The following is a 13,464-nucleotide window of genomic DNA, read 5'->3' on the forward strand; positions in this document are numbered from 1 at the left end:
TATTCAACTTCGTCTGAGTCATGCAATATTACCAACACATACTTCTTATTTCGTTTCAATAGCCCAAACCTGCAGCAACCACTACCCTCCTACTGCAGCCATAACCCATCCTAAAGAAAGGCCAACACAAGCACCTAGCTCCAATTCAACAAGCTTTTCAAGCACCGACTTGATAAGGAAGCTCTGCTCTCCAGTTTGAGACTTCCTTACACTTAGCCCACAAGAGAAGCACATTACAGATTGCATTTAAATGCCCATTCATACAACGGGAAGATTGTCAAAATGATTGGAATTTACCTTTTGCCTTTTTCTTTGGTGAGATAAGTGTTTCTGTAATTTGTGAAAACCGCTGTCCAAGCTGAATCTAATTTTCTACTGTTGCTGTGCCAACACTACAGCATCAATGCTGCTAGGTTGATCCACCTCATGACAGACATGTGGACAGTAGACAAGAAACTAAATAGTGCATCACTGCACACTGAGGCTCCTCCATGGAGCTTAGGTAAAGGCAAGCTGCTGGCCTCACTGTTGAAGATGCTTTACGAGGCATTCAGTACCATTCAAAAGTTGCAATGTTCTCCTAGGAGAAATCATACAGAGATGTCAACTTCTTGTAAGTACCTAATACTAAAGTCTAGTAATAGTTTCAACCTGGAGGTCTCAGCAATGGATTTGTTGCAGTAAACAATTACATTAATATTGTTGAAGTCATGGTTGACAAAGGACACTTCAGAGTCCTATATTTAGTGAATTGCATCAACTTAAATGTGTAGTCAACAATGCAATGGCCACTGTCAATGAATTTGAACTCATTCCAGTTATTCCTTCAAAGATCAGAAGCAACTGAGGCTCATTCAGCATGCCAATAGAATCCCAGTTTAAGCTCTTATATATGAGGTGGAACTCTCTCTCATACACAATGCAGCACCTGTTTAAGCAGTACAAGTCTTTCTATGATTACGTACTACAAAGGAGAGGGGGTGCAGTTGCCAAAGCCATTGTGATGGAAGTTGACAAATGGGGAATAATGGAGTACCTGATACAAATGCTAGTGCCTCATTTCTTCAACATCACATGTGTGGTGAGTGGTCATCCTCCAGATGACCACCCTGAATTTGCAGATTAACTCTACTTTCCAGATTAGATAAAAGAATTAAGAACACAACAGAAATGAGTGCTACAAAACAAAATTTTACTTTTAGATTTGAAGTGGGCCAATAAAAATAAATGTAAAAAAACATTGTGTGTGACACAGATGAACAATCACAAATGATGCATTAGTTTGGCCTGATGACTAAGTGGGAACAGTAACAAAGGAGAACCAATTCAACCTTAGAGTCAGCCTTAGGCTTTGTAGTGGCCAATCAATGGTATTTAAGTCAGGGATGTGGCCTGAGGGCTGAAGAAGGTGGCTGCAGGCTAGTCTAGCTCTGTGCCCTCTAGATCTTAATCTGATAGCATCCTACCTTCTACTCCCCCTGTGACCATAGATGAGGCTTTGCATGGCAGACCATCGCCTCCTGATGCCCCATAGATGCTCTGAGAGAAGACAAATGCAGACAAGGGAGTGGTGGTAAAGGAGCATGGCCTGATTGGCCTTGACGAGGGTGCTCCCAAGCCTGCAGGGTTCCTGGTCGCTTTGCAGGGGACCTCTGATCGTCGATCTGAGCAGTGGGCAATCTTGTTCAAAGCTCCAGGGAGCTAGATTTGAGGGCGTGTGGTCAGAGGGGCTGTCTTATCTCACTGCACCCAGCCCTGGTGTAGGGACATGCCGTGATCAGGGCAGGATATGGCAATGGCTTTGGTGCCTTGGGCCAGGGAGATGGCGAACAGCTGCTTGCTGCATGATTTGCCTGCTGGAGAAGCCTGACATGACAGAATGATAGACTGGGCCAGTCATGGGCCTCTCATCCCAATGTTGCCTATGGCAGTTTCCCACTCCCAGCTGGTCTAATATAACAAAGAGCCATGTGCTGAGGCCTAGTACTCCCAAACTGAGTGCTTAGTGTTTGGGTAACTAAAGGCTCTTAATAACATAAACCATCAGGGGTTGTCATCCACGGAGTGATGAGATTGTAGGCCACAAGTACCTGTTGGTGAGGGATAATAGACTGCTTGTGCCACTCTGTGGTCTTCCAGGTTGTACCTGGCTCGTAGCCTCTGGACCCGACTGGGACTCATCACAACACAGACCAACATCTAATGGCCAACTCCCAAAACCTAACCCGCAAACTCTCCAGCCACACAAATTACAATGACAGAGTGGGGCAGGAGCTGGAGGCATCTGACTCCCAGTGGGCGCATTATAGTTACAGGATCACAGAGACCATCGAAGGGGCCACTGGGCTGCTTGTGCCACCCCTCAGCCCTTCATGGGGAACTGGCAGGTCTGATTGTAACCAGGGCTAACCCCAGACATGGTGGGCCCCATCCGGAACATGGCAAAGGATAAAGGCCCTCATTACAACCTTGGCGGTCTTCTCAGAAGATCGCCAAGGCAGCGGGCGCCAGAATACCGCCATTGCTGGCGGTATGCCTGGCTCCCTATTTCGACTTTTCCGCTGGGCCAGTGGACGGTAACAGTGTTACCGTCCGCTGACCCAGCGGAAAAGTCACATCAATATTGCTGCTGGCTTGTAATAGAACCGGCGGCAATGCTGATGCGCAGGGGGTGCAGTAGCACCTGTCGCACATTTCACTGCCCGAAATTCGGGCAGTGAAATGCATGATGGGGCTATGCCTGGGGGTAGGGCAGCGCTGCTTGCCTGCGCTGCCAAGGTCATAGGCAGTGCAGGGGCCCCCAGGGGAACCCTGAGTCCCTTTACCTCCAGCCTGACAGGCTGGTGGTAAGGGGAGTCGAAATCCCCAGGCAAGCAGCGCTGCCTTGGCAGATTACGACCGCCGGGACTGCCATGGGGGTATACCCCGGGCGGTGTTACCACGGCGGTACCACTGCAGTCAAAATTAGGTCACAGACCGCCAGGGTTATAATGAGGGCCAAAGTGTCCTCCCAGAGCAAGAAGGGTATGCTGGGCACATTTACTCAAGCTGCTTCAAAAACAGCCAAAGCTAAGTCAAAGGGAGATGGTGACACATACCCTGCTAACCTTAACCCCACTATGATCTTGGCTATGATCAATTAATCATGAGATGCCCTAGAATAAAAGGCAGGTGCTAAGGACTCTGATGTGATGTTACTGCACCAGGACCTGGCCAAGCATTGGATAGAATTACCGAGGCAGAAACACAGGTTTCCAATATGGAAGACCCAATCTCAGAAATGCAATACAAACTCTTGCAGTTATCTTCCATTTCCAGGGACCTGGCCACAGTGGTGGAAGATGCAAAGGTGAGGGCCCACGGGAACAACCTCCATTTTGTGGGATTCCCTGAGGGTTGCAAAGGATCTTTACTCAAAGCATTCTTAGAAACATTCCTAGATCAATGGCTCTGCACTATTATGCCAACCACATACCTCTCGCCCTGTTTAGTAATTGAGAGGGCAAATAGAGTCTTGCTTCAAATATTGCCTCCAGGATTCCCCGCTCAACCTCTGATTGTACGTTTACTAAATTATATACACAGAGATGCCATCCTCCTTTATGTCCGATCCCAGGACTCGATTCTGTTCCAATCCCACAATATAATGATTTTTCCAGACTACACCAAACTAGTCCAGGAACAGCACAGGTCATTCCTTGAAACCATGAAAAAGCTCCAGAGCCTTAAAATTCACTGCATACTGTTGTTCCCAGCCAAAGTGATTTTCCAATCCAATACTTTTTTCTTTGATAACTTAGAAGTGGTGTTTCAGTGGGCTGACGAGCAGTGCTGGCATCAGCCGCACATACCTCCTCCTCTGCAGTCAGCCATGCTGGAGGAGGTGATGTTCAGCCCTCCCTATAACAAACAAGGAACAGGGGAAGCAACAGGAACCATTCACTCTTCTCCTGGCGCAGGAACCTTGATGATCCCAGCCGGAGCACATCCTTTTCATAGGGAGGGGATGCTCCCAAATGGACAGTTGATGAGACCTACCTCACCAGATCATGTACCTGCTTGACACATCTGGGACAGACCCATGCCTGGAGTCTCTGCAGGAGGCAGCACGCATCCCTGGCTCCCTGTGTGGACAGCAGCTGGGACTGACTTATGGAAGGTACAATTTCTGTTTACTAAAGGGCCACGGGGACTGTATACCAAGAGCAAGTGGACCAGACCCCCTTAGTGCGGTCAGCACCAATACTAGTTTGTGAAGCATGGGACTAATTGGGAAATGGCAGTGCTGTTGGAGTCAGAGGCTGTCCTGCCCCACAATAGATACTTCCAGGCATATTTACAAACTTTTGGTGCAGGGCAGCATCCCAAGCCTTGTTGCTGCGCTGCCCTGCATCAAAAGAAAAGGGCAGGAATGCACTGTACCTACAAGATATTCCTGCCCTTTTCTCCTACACTGGTGCACTATGCGCTGCCATGCACCAAAGTAGGCACCCTTGCACCATCTTGCAACGGTGTCTTTGTTGTGGGGATGATTGTTTTGTGCAGGAAGGGACACTTTCCTGCACAAAAACAATCACAAGAGGTGTTTTCCTCTTTATATGTGGGCTGCAAAATTCAGCACACATAGAAAAAGGAAATAAGGAGAAATAAAGGTGCTTCTCGTTGTTGTGCCTCCCTTACACCTCCCTTGGAAAAGCGTAGGCTTTTGATGATTTCTAAGGTTTACAAATCTTTGTAAATTTGGCAATGCATCAAAATTCATGGCCGTTTGCGTGGAAACACCCACCGCAACACCCATGGAATGTCTCCCTGTCGCAGAGTGAGTCAATACAGTGACTTGCGCTTTGTTGACTCATTTTATATTTACAAGGCCATGAAATGCCATGTAGGTGGCTTTACTTCAACTTATAAATATGGCCCTGCAGTGTGCACATCCACACCAGCTCTAAAAGTAACGTTCCTACTGCACAAAGAGCCTTGGAAATATGGCCCGCCCTTGGTGTTCTTAGTGGTCAGGGTGGGGAGTTTGGGACGGTTATGGATATTGTTCTGATTTCTGTTACTATTTCCAGGTTTTCTTACAGTTGATGGCACACTTGCTGCACCCAATGGATACTGCCCCATGAAAGACCATGACCATCATACTTTCAACCAATGATAGCTGATGAAAGTTAGACCCAATTTGATTGGGTCTAACTGATGTCTTGGAATGTTAATAGCCTGTTAGGCTGTCAAGAGAATGGCAGTCATCTGAACAGCCAAATGTTTGCAGACCGACATCCTGTTCGAATAAGAAATGCATTTATTGAGCGATTATGTCCTGTTCCTGGCACCCTATGTCTATACGCAGTTTTTTCATTTGGGATTTACAAGGGGCTGCTGGGGAGTTGCAATTCTCACCCCTCCCTTACATAGTATATCAGACCTGGACTGACCAGTGGGCAAATTGATATGACCATAATGTGTTTGGGAAGACCTTAACTCTGGTAAATATCTGTGTCCTGCCCCACTCACCAACTCCTTCCTAGAAGTAATCACCAGCCTCCTTGGCAATGGAACAGTTAGTGCTTGGTGGGGACTGAAATGGGGTAATAAATGAAGAACTGGATAGGCTCTGGGGGGGGGGAGGAGGATGAGTTGCAGTGCACTCACTTCATACTGCAGCAGTTCCTGAAAGCCATGGGTTTGTTGGATCTGTGGCATGGGTTTTATTAGGGAGACAGAGGCTATATATTCTATTTGGGGGCACATAACACATTCTACTGCCTTGACTACTTCCTCCTCCTGAAGACTGAGTGGCACAGTGTGACAGATGTTCAGAACCTTCTCCTGGGGGCACTCCATCCACTTCCAATTACACTCTCCTTGTGCACAGCATGCTTACTACAAACTTTCAGATGGAGTCAGACCCCATGGTCACTGTGAGACACAGCCCTTATATCACCCTCACATTTGGAGGTAACAATAGATGCTTACCTCTCCCAAAATCAGCACTCTGTGTAATCCCCAGAAGTGTTCCGGAAGGCTCATAAACAATACTCTGAGGAGAGATCATAAATTGCCTGACTGATAAGAAAGGCAGGAAATCACAAATGGTCCTTGACTTGGAGATGTACATCCAAGAGATGGAAACATGTTATACTCCCAACCCAGACCCAAGACGGGTTAGGGTCAAACTTCATGCTAAAATCCTAATTGCATCATGTCCTCCTTAATGAGGTCAAAATGGTATGGCTTGCCTCCTTGTTCCAATTATATCACAGTGGGAAGAAAAGGCCAGCAAACGACTGCACTACATCTGCTCTACTATCAGGACTATCAGGCATCATACTCCCATCCTATACTTGCTAGACTCTACTGCCTCACAAATATCTGGGGATAAGGCTATAGCACAACAGTTCACCTACTTCTATGCCTAGTTATATGCTTCATATGTTACTTGATGCACAAATCATCTGTTTTTTGATGGACCTGCCCCCGAAAACTCTGTTGCCGATTGCTAGAGTGATGCTGGATGAATACCTCACTCTCAAGGAACCAAAGATAGCCCTAGGTGAACAATAGTCTAGTAAGAAACCTGCCGCCAATGGGTTCCCTAGCAAAATCTTTAAATGAATCATAAATCAACTTGTAGACCCCATGATGGCAGTCCTGAAAGAAGTGATCAAAATGGGGTGGCTCCCGACTGACTTCTGAGGGGTAGAAATAGTGATAATTCCCAAACTAGGGAACCTCCCATACCAATGCTCCTTCTACTGTCCAATTTCAATAATAAAATCTACAAACTTGGCCAAAGCCTTAGCCAACTGCCTACTGGAAGTCATACCCTCCCTAGTCCACTGTGACCAAGCAGACTTCATGCATTGACAAGCCACCAGACCCAATATATAACACACTTCCTCTTGCTGACCAACTATCTGGTCCAGCAGTAATTTTTCTTGCAGGCAGAATAAGTGTTTGATTCAGTGGACTGCAGGTACTTATTTGCATTACTCCACTGGCTTCACTTTGGACCTAGGTTCATGAAATATGTCCACCTACTCTACATAGATTTAACTGCTCACATCTGAGTAGGAACTGCAATCTCCAGTACCTTCCTTATCTGACATGGCACATGGCAGGGATATCCCCTGTCTCCACTACACTTTGCACATGTAGGGGAGCCCCTGACGAAGTGGCTTCTTATTGCTGTGCAAGAACAGGAGTTCAATTGGGAGGGACCCTCAGATAGAAACACGCTTTATGCAGATGAGGCTGTGATCTTCCTAACCAAAGCACAGACCTCCAGTCCCCAGCTGCTCCAACTCCTTCAAACATTTGGTGAGACATCGGGCCTCTTCAGTAACACAGCCAAATCCAATGTCTTCCGAGTCCTCTCTCACCCTGAAAGTTTGAGATGGACCACTGCCTTACAGATAGCTACCCACCTCCCAAAGCGTGGGAGTGCAAATAGCTCTTCTGTGGCATGGGAAATGAATATTCAACCACTCTTGGACACACTGACAGCAGATGTTAAAGCTTGGTCAGCACTCCCCTTATCCCTCATGGGGTGCTTGGCTATATTAAAAATTGTCTTCCTCCCCCTATTCTCATATCATTTACAAAACCATGCAGTGCATGTACCTGTGCACTGCGTAAGGCATGGGAGTGGGAAGTTGGGACATTAGCATTTGAGGACTGGACAGAAACCAGAGCTTCCCAAAGACACTCAGCAATTGCATTCTGTTAGAAATTGGGTCACTAGTTGTCAGGGGTATGCACCCTGTACAAGTAGGGACGACAATCCTAGTCAGGGTAAGCCACAACACAACCTAAATTATCCTGTGCTTACCCTCTGGTAGCTTGGCACAGAGCAGGCAGACTTAACTTAGAAGGTAATTTGTAAGGTATTTGTGCATTAACTCAACAGTAACACAGTGAAAACACCACCAAACTTACCTCACACTAGTTTATGAAAATAGATAATATTTATCTGAATAAAATAAAACCAAAATGACAAAAATCCAATACGAACAAATCAAGATATGACTTTTTACGCATTTTGATGAGTCTCAATCCTTAAGAATCAGAGGTTGTATCCTTTTAACACATAGTACCTGGGATGCATAAACAATTCTGACGCAGAGGGTCGCAGAGGAGGTGATGAGTTAAAATGTAAAGCAATGTGTTGATTTTTTCAGTGCGGCAAAGGCGATGCGTCATTTCTTTCCACGCTGTAAAGCAATGCGTCAGTTTCCAGGAGCGAAGCTTTGGTTCTTCACTGTGATGCAGAGATATTACGACACACAGGGATGATGCTTAGAAAATCCAGAACTCATTGAGAAGAGGCACATGCATTGCATCGATCTAGCAGGCAATGCAGTGATTTTTCAGCCATGAGGCAGGTGCTGTGTCAATCTGGCAGGCGTTGCATCACATTTTTCAGATGCTGTGTCAATTTTCTGACAAGCTGGAATTTCTTCTCTTTTGTGTAGTTTTTGATAGCTCTGAGACCTCAGAACAGGAAGCAAGCTCATTCCAACACCTTGAAGAGCACTTGAGGAGGATCCTTCAAACAGAGTCACGGGTCAGCAGGCAGCAGGGCAGCAAGCAAGTCAACAGTCCTTTTGGCAAAGCCACACAGCCAGGCAGTCCATCTGACAGAGTCTAGTTGTAGATCCAGAAGTGTCTGATTTGATGGGGTCACAGACCCTGTATATATGCCCAAATGTGCCTTTGAAGTGTAAGTGAGAATCCCCTCCACCCTTCCTGCCCCGGAAGACCTATCAGTATGCAGATGAATGCAGATGCAGCTGAGTGTCCTGTGTTTATGGTTGTCTGGGTGGAATGCACAAAAGATCTATCAACCAGCACAGACCAGATGTGGATTGAAGACTAGCTGTAAGTACATGTTGTGCCTTTCACGTACATAGCACCCTGCCCTATGGGTCAGTTAGGGCCTTCCTTAGCGGTGACTTATATGTAAGAAAAGGGGCATTTAAGGCTTGGCAAGTAGTTTTAAATAAATAAATAAATAAATAGCAAGTTGAAGGGGCAATAAAACTGCACACAAAGGCCTAGTAATGGCAGACCTGAGACATGGTTAAGAGACTACTTGTGTGGGTAGCACAATCAGTCTTGCAGACCCACTACTAGCATTTAATTTACAGGCCCTGGGCACATCTAGTGCCGTTTACTGGGGATGTATAGGTAAATTAAGAAGTCCAATTGGGTATGTGCCAATGTTAACATGGTTTAGGGAGAGAGCACACGCACTTTAGCACTGTTTAGTAGTGGTAAGGTACCCTGAGTTCTAAAGCCAACAATAAATAGGTCAGAAAAGGAGGAGGAAGAAGGGAAAATGTTTAGAGTGAGAGAGGGCCATTTTCCAACACATCCCGACTGCAGCTCACACAGCTGAAGTACCTCCAAAAGTTGTACTTCACATGGCATATGCTCTGGACAGTGGGAATCATTGCCTCCCCCTCCTCTCTCTACTGTAAGGCACCAGAATGTACTTTTCTATACACAGTATTGAGGTGTAGTGAAATACAAGCATATTGGAATTGAATACACACATATCTAGACGGTGTACTGGGGCGCCCCATATGGCAGGTCCCCAAATTGATCCTCTTACAAATAGCAGAGTTTAATGGCCACTGATACACAACCACATTCCTATGGCTGAGCCTGACGATGACTAAGAGAGACATTGCCCTCCATTGGAAGACTACCTTACCACCCTCAATTGTGGAATGGAAGACAGGCATAGACTGGTGATTGAACAAACAAAAACTGGTGCTAAAGGATATCCTAAAAAGAAATCAACAAAACCAACCACTCTGGGCAGTCTATAGGGGGATTATTATCACAGAATCGAGCAAGCATACGAGCAGACTAGATGTTGAAATTCACAACTTAAGCAAACTAGAATATTGACACTGCTTCAGGGACTGCTTACCTGTATGTATATGGGAATCAATATTTATTTTTATGTTTGTCGAGGCACTTCAGGAAGCATGGCACTTTGCTGTATGGTTATTACACAATATTGTATTGTGATATTCCTACATTGTCAAACAATATATATAAAAACCATTAGATTGTGTTTTTTTTTTTTTTTTTATGGAATGTAAGTCAGCAGTGAATGCCTCCAGACCATTTACTGAAAAAAGATGCCCACCTTCTTACAAAACCTTGATTTCCCATGCTCAGTTATAAGTGAAGATGTAAACCACTGCACATTGCAAATTATGGATGGCATTTTCATGGGAAAAAAAGATGCATAAATAGGTAAATGGACACCACACTTGGAACAGGTAACTTGTATCAATGAATGCCAAATAATGATTCTTGTGATGGGCTTAGCTTAGGTGAACTTTGTATTTTATGCTTAGTTGATCACTTGATTCAGGATGAACGCTAGGAGTGTTACTTGACTAGCATTTTGATAATTTGCACACCAGCATCTCTTGCTTCTTCTCAAACTACTCTGTTTACCTAGACTAGACCAAGACTAAAATCCCTGTTTTTTCAGGTCTGTCTCTTTATAGAAGAAGTACAATCTGCCAGTATCAACAATAATATATGGAATAAAGACCAAAGCCTATTTACTTCTGTGAGAAAAAAGAGAACTCAAAGGTGCCTACACCTGTGGACTTGAAATGGAAAGGAGTGACATTTATAAAAATGCAAGCTGGTGGCCCGAGTTGTGAATCCTAAGTGGTTGTGAACATGTGGTGGGTATGATAATGAAGGGCACAGCTAAACTTTTTTATGGTTTGGGTGATCAGGCATTCAGAGTACTCGAAGCTTGTTATCTGAAATCAGTGGTACTAGATTGGCCTTTAGTTAATTGTATGCTAGCTAATGCTCTGCATTCTGACTCCTCTTCATGCACAATGTTTACCATGGCTTTCAAGTATTGTCATTTTCTTTTCTCAATCTACAGACCTTCTCCTCTGCAAAGAAGGGGGACTACCAAGGCTCTCCTCTGTGGCACAGACTGTTCCCAAGAAGAACAATGCTAGAAGAATGCAGTTTGTGTCTTCTGTTTACAATGTCATTTTTCTTAACATTTATTATGAATATTTTTGAACTGTGTATATCCTTGCCATTTGGAGCATCATCCCAGATACCTATACCTAACTTGGAAATCTGCTGGGTGCTACAGGCAGATTAGGTTAATTTATCTGTCATCTTGCTTCCTGGACTTGCTGAATGCTGTGTTTATCTCTCTAAAGCTTTACTGGTTGCATGACACTACATCAAGAAAACCAATATTGATTATATTAAAGTACAAAAGTGATATACATAAAAAGATGTATTAAAAATGTTGCTAATAAAAAATATAATTAGAATCAAAAAAATATTAAAGAGAAAAATATGAATTCTATAAATTGCTATAACTTTATAGGGTATAAAATAAAAAGCAACCAAATGCTACAACTGTTTGGATATTGCACACAGTATTCCCACTGCAAGGTAGACATGTTTTGGAATGTGATAGACTTGGGGGGGAGTATTTATTATTCCAAACTCTACACTAATCCACTATGGAGGGGGTAAAGTCAGATTTACTATTCGCGCTCAAAAATTAACCATATTGGGGAAAGTGTTTGACTATGAGGGTTTATAATTAATTATTCCCACTAACTTGTAATTCACATTTTAACAAAAATTAATCTTTAGAACAATTTATTTGACTTCCATTGGCTTAAAAAATTGACAAAAAAAATATTTTTAAAATGTAAAACAGTATAAAATAGATTTAATTTAACGCATCAATGCATTTTAATTAAAAACAAAAATAAAAAAAACTGAATCATTACCTTCCCTAATCTCCTGGGGTGCACCACACCAGGGACAAGCTGTGCACTTCTCTAAAGATCAACATTTTACTTTCTGTCGTCTTCCCTAATTGTGATACTGATATTACCTTGACTATCAGGGTGATCTGTATTGCCTTGTCTGCTCACCAGATTTTGAAATGTTTCAAATGTTTCAACTGTTTAAACTGGTAAACATATTTAGAATGTTTATGATGCTTCACTTCAGCACAATCCTTCTCAGCACTTTCAGGGACTGACCAGATCTTCCTACATGGCCCCTCCCTCCCAGGCCTCAACCCTTCATCATCACAGTTTATTGAGCTCGCACAGACTGCCCCCAAGACCTCTCAACACATATAACATCCTACCCCCCTCATGGCCTCCTCCCCGTCATCCCCTCCAATCTACGGTTCTGTTGTGCAGCTGCCACTACTTTGTGACATTACCTCCTGTCCCACCTTGTGGAACTATGGCAATGTGTTCCATTCCTGGACAGCTGTTCCTTATGAGGCCTCCCCACATTCACACTTGCCCTCACCTTCCTTCCGACACCTCCAACCCTCCCAGTATGACCTCACTGTCAACCCTGCAGACCACTGTGGATACATGTCCACATCCAGGCACCTCCCAGACTCCTCCCCCGGTCTACCTTGCTCTGCGCTTATGATATACTTGTGCTTCCTCATCTCATTACCTGAAAGGACTCTCTCTATGCCCCCATGCTTGCTGACTGAGTCAATCACAGATCATTTCTCTTCAGCACCTGCCAACACCCCAGTATAGGTGTACACTAGAGGGAAAGTTTAGACCCGCTGTAGACAATGAAGAATGCAGCATTCACCTACTCTGCTTCCTACATGCATAGTGCCCTGATCTGACACGGCATCTCCATTCTACCACTTGTCCCCAGCCCCAAGGGGCCCTCGCTTTCCACTACCCACAATCCCGTCCTTCATATCCCCACCTTTACTTCTCCCACCGAGACCCATACCAAACCACATTTCAAGACCTTAGTGCAGACATATAACCCTAGGACAGCCTGATCCCTAGTTTCTATCACTTAGTTCCTTCCTGAGTGCAACCCTCCCCTGTCACTTAATGTAAATGTGCTGACCAGCTACATGAAACTCGAAAAGATACTGACCTGTCTTGCATTAACAATGAACAAACATCTCCCTCATTCAAGAGACCCAACTCTCCCCTAAGGAAGCTGCAAAACTCAAGAGAGAGTAGGTAGGCAGTACTATCTTTAGCAGCAAATTCACTGACACACCTGACATACTCCTTCTCCAAACACCCACACAGACATTTAGCCAAAATCCATTGAACTCTTATTGATTTCAAGTGAATGTTGGATGGGAAACCTGCAACTTATATATCAAACACCATTATTAATACAAGTTTCATTTGAAACTTTCCAAAATCAGAAAAGGCTTTTCACATCACGATTTAAACATTTTCCCACTTCAGTATAGTGGAGAAGTTTTTTTTTTTTAACAACCTTGCCCTGATGATGGTCTCATGGACGAAGATACTTAGGCCCATATTTATACTTTATTAGCACCACATTTGCACCACTTTTTGACACAAATGTGGTGCAAACTTACAAAATACAATTGTATTTTGTAAGTTTGCACCACTTTTGCGTCAAAAA

At 44.3% G+C, this 13,464-nt stretch overlaps 1 long non-coding RNA gene across 2 annotated transcripts in view; it reads left to right on the forward strand.

The window, feature by feature from the left end:
• LOC138288440 (uncharacterized) overlaps positions 1–13,464 on the forward strand; it is a 397,645-nt gene that overhangs the window by 370,083 nt on the left and 14,098 nt on the right. Inside the window, exon 4 of one of the 2 annotated variants that reach the window (XR_011202402.1) lies at positions 10,931–13,383. The exons of the other annotated variant lie outside the window; for it this stretch is intronic. This is a non-coding gene — a long non-coding RNA (uncharacterized lncRNA). Of the gene's footprint in view, positions 1–10,930; positions 13,384–13,464 lie in introns of those variants that run through there. 2 annotated transcript variants of the gene reach the window in all.

Source organism: Pleurodeles waltl, chromosome 1_1 (genome assembly GCF_031143425.1).
Source record: "Pleurodeles waltl isolate 20211129_DDA chromosome 1_1, aPleWal1.hap1.20221129, whole genome shotgun sequence".
In the NCBI taxonomy this organism is placed as follows: Eukaryota; Metazoa; Chordata; class Amphibia; order Caudata; family Salamandridae; genus Pleurodeles; species Pleurodeles waltl.